The sequence below is a fragment of the Pseudophryne corroboree genome, chromosome 6 (assembly GCF_028390025.1).
Source record: "Pseudophryne corroboree isolate aPseCor3 chromosome 6, aPseCor3.hap2, whole genome shotgun sequence".
Classification (NCBI taxonomy): Eukaryota; Metazoa; Chordata; class Amphibia; order Anura; family Myobatrachidae; genus Pseudophryne; species Pseudophryne corroboree.
The window spans coordinates 612,793,529-612,797,732 of NC_086449.1; the positions used below are offsets into that span (position 1 = coordinate 612,793,529).

At 38.4% G+C, this 4,204-nt stretch overlaps 1 long non-coding RNA gene across 1 annotated transcript; it reads right to left on the reverse strand.

Moving 5' to 3' along the window:
- Positions 1–212: 212 nt before the first annotated feature.
- Positions 213–2,782, reverse strand: LOC134935508 (uncharacterized). The gene is made up of 3 exons (XR_010180202.1): positions 2,698–2,782; positions 2,412–2,624; positions 213–1,821 (listed from the first exon to the last, which is right to left on the reverse strand). It is a non-coding gene; the product is annotated as an uncharacterized LOC134935508 (long non-coding RNA).
- Between the last annotated feature and the right edge of the window lie 1,422 nt (positions 2,783–4,204).

The window sequence follows — 4,204 nt, forward strand, 5'->3', positions numbered from 1 at the left end:
TTTATTTAGTATTTTATTTTATGATTGTGTGTAACGTCCTAATGCACAGGTTCTCAAACTCGGCCCTCAGGACCCCACACAGTGCATGTTTTGCAGGTAACCCAGTAGAAGCACAGGTGTATGAATTACTCACATACACATTTTAAAAGGTTCAAAGGTTGAGCTAATTATGTCACTTGTGATTCTGTGAGGAGACCTGCAAAACATGCACTGTGTGGGGTCCTGAGGGCCGAGTTTGAGAACCTGTGTTCTAAATAAACAGTCCTCAACATATAATATGTTAGCCTTGAGGAATACATGTGTCCCTATGTGTTATGCTCCATCATATTTAAGGGACACAAACTTACTCTCATCCAAAATAATTTATTTCGTAATGTTTACTGCAGTAAACTTGCTGATTTGTAAGTAAATACACAGTTTGCCACATATATACATTATTATACACATATTTTTTTGGGGGGTTAAAATTATTATTTTTTTGTTTCTGCATCATGTGTAATAACATTATTACTCATTTTAAAAACACACAAACATGACCCAACAATAATGACATTCATTTTGGCAATGAATTATCTCAATTCAATGACAACATATTAAAAGCTTTTTACGCAACTCAATTGTGTTATTCTTGTAATGTTGTATAGAGAAGAAAGGTAAAATAGTTAACAATCACACTGTAATGTGGATTGGCTGCAGGATAGGAGAATGATTGGAATCTAGAAAGAGTAATGATTAGAAAAAAATCAAGTGGTCTGGTTACATCCTGCTAACATGTATGTGGCTGCCTGGCAATGATTGTGTGTGCAGGATAGGAGAATGATTGGAATCTAGAAAGAGTAATGATTAGAAAAAAATCAAGTGGTCTGGTTACTTCCTGCTAACATGTATGTGCAGCTCCAACATTTCCATCCTCCAAAAGAAAACAAAGATGGTAAAGAATAAATGTGCGTACAAATTTTATGCTGTTGTTTGTACCACTTATAATTAATGATGTTGTATAAATTGTCAAGGAGCTAAGTGTTATATATATTTTGCCATACATACACTTACTAACTATTTTGAATTACTTCTCAGAAATGTAAAATTTGTTTGTTTTGTGTTAATTTTTTTTGGGTGCCTGCTTGTCCTGCCCTTTGCCTTTAGCACTGTCATGTTGTCGTGCTCTGGTGGAGCGTCTTCGTGGTGATGAGACTGGCATGATATTTGGAGTAGTCGTACCAGAACTGCTGCTTGTTTGCTGTTGGTGCATTGATCTGAGTGCTTCATTCAGGTTAGTGAGGGTGGCATTGAGTTCACGTGTAGCAGCATTTTAATTGTCTACAATTTGGAATAAACTTTCATGAATCTTTTGATTGTTTTGAAAAATGTTCATATAACTTTGCTGTTGTCTGTGCTGTTCTTCCATTAGTCTGTGCTGTTCTTCCATTATGCGCTGTAAGTTGCCCATGACCTGTGTAATGTCTGTACGCATGAGTCCATGGTATTGCCAACTCTGGTTGTTTTTTCATTTTGTCTACTCATATTTCTGGTTATTCTTCTGAGGTGACATGGTAGGCTTGCAAACATTTGTGTCTGCCTACGCAGGCAATCTTCATTAGTGGCCTGCTGTCTAGCCCAAATGGTCCAAAACACCTGATCAGGGCCTTGTGTTACTGGTGTTGTTGGCCTGTGTTGTGGTGGTGGTGTGCTTTGCTGTGGTGGTGTACTCACAGGTGCTGGGGGGCTGATTCTTTGGCTTAATGGCTGCATTTCTAAGATGAGTCTCCTCCATGTCACTGTGTTGCTGTTGTTGCGGAGGGATGCTGTTACTAGGACTAGAAGCTGAAATGTCGAAAAATTTGCCGTTAGCTATCCATATGTTTGATAAATGAAAACAAATCACTACACATGGAACACATGTAATTCACTGTTGCTTTCAGATATTCTGCCTAGCAACATCATCACTCATAACTTAAATACATACATATGCCTGTTTGTGGCAAATGTGTCTGGTTACTTAATTGTGAAAGCAAACACTTTAGTTTTATTGTAGATCAGACATACTCCACCAAAAAAACACATTGTAATCCATAATGTGTTACCTTATAGCTTTTCTAAAACAAACATAGTAATGTTTTTGGCAATGTGAGCTCAAACACACATGTGAAAATTTGATAAACAACCTTACTATTTGCAAACATTAAACATGAGTTTCTGTTGCAGCATCTTACACACAATGTGCTACTGTATGGCTCAAGTGGACATACATATCTTTACTGGATGTGGACAAGGCCATTTTACTTGGATTCCATTTCATGTTTTACTTACTTCGGTAAGTATATAAGTTTTTGATGTGTTTTGACTTAATGCGGTTAAGAAAAAGTTTGATTACGATCTAAAATTGTTTACATTTATTTCAGTTTGATACTCACAATCAAGATGAGGGGAGTGTGGATGACGTCTTGGAGGTGTGTCCAAAATTTGGAGTGTGGGGACCGAACATACTGTCAATAATCTTCGTGGTGGGGTAGCCTGCTGTGGTTGGCCCTGGACATTAGACCTTGCTTTCTTTGCTGCCACAGGTTTTTTGTGGTGATGTCTTACAGAAGTCCCACTTCTGCTGCTCCAGACTTCTTTTGATGGACCTATTAATGAAAGTGAAATTTTGTTATGGCCATTCCTTTACAAACATACCCTATACTACAATGGACACTTTACCTGCTTCCGCAGCATCATCATCATCATCATCAGATGTGCTGGGAGTTACTGGAGGACGAGTAGTACTGCTTTTTTCAAACACTGTAAAAAAAAAAACACTCATGTATTCATGCTATTGTTGATACATCCACCCATTATGTTTATAAACATGTATTCTTTAAGAAATGCTTGCTTTATTTTTATGAAAAACATAAGGACCGGAAACAAAAAAACCCCACTACATAAAACAATAAACATTGTCCAATAGCCATATGCACTATGGAAAGTTCAACACAGGAAAACATGTACAGGACACTGACATAGGCCACAAGTAAATATACATACATTAACAACCACAAACACACACATCTTCATTTTGTAATGAAAGGAAAAATATTACAGATGCAATATATAAATTGCTCTGTGATGTGGCACTCCAAACACACATTACCACTATATGAGCCAAACAAAACAAAAAAATTACACTGCAGTGTTGTGTCACGGTACAAATACAAACTCAAACTGAACAAACAAATAGTGTTTTTTTAAATAAAAAATATTACATTCTGTAATAATGACATTACACATGTAAGTGGTTTCCAAACCACTTTCTACTACTCCAGCCTCTAACATGACAACCACTGTTTTTGAAACATTGCATATGGATAACCTAAATATAAAACATAGTCCAAATTAAAAAACAAAAAATGTCCAAAAGGAAAACATTATTGCAGGACAATTCAATGACACACCAAGTCCAAACTACACATGCAAAATATACTGGAAAAAAACACATGACATACAATAAAGTAAGATGTTACATTGGCTTTTGTATAAAACATTACCCAAAACAATGTATTTGCTGACACACACTTGAAGATGGGAGTAATATGCAACGTGACATGACACACATTTAAAAAAAAAAAAAAAAAAAAGGTCATAGAATGTTAATGCAAATACACATGCTCACCATTCTTCCTGGGCCTATCTGAATCCTGGACATGGGTTGCAGAGACTACTTCAGGAGGTATTACACTCCACATGGGCTCCTCATACTCCAGATATCTTGCAATATAGGGCTGGCCACCACCGGTTTTTCGAGCCGACTTCGCCTCCTTTGCCATTTTGGACTTGACACGTCGCTTTATGTCACAGTACCGTTTGCGGCACGTGTCCTCCGTCCGCTTGACCACCCCCTCACTATTGACAGCAGCAACAACTTTCGCCCACAACACCGTCTTCCTCCGTGTTGGCACCTCGGCGGACTCAGGCCCAAATAGCTGCCGCTGATACTTCATCAGCTCATGCACCAATGCAACATTTTCAGCAAAACTAAACTTTACATTCCGCCCAGTCTTAGTAGTGGTGCGTTGCTGGGTAGCTGTCTGACTGTCACTATCACTGTCACTTGAGGCTGCTGCAGCAACCTCACCCACCTCCTCCACCTGACCGACCTCCTCCCCCTCACTCACACCCTCCACCTCACCCACCTCTGAGTCACACATAATTGTGTGTCTAAACACTTAGC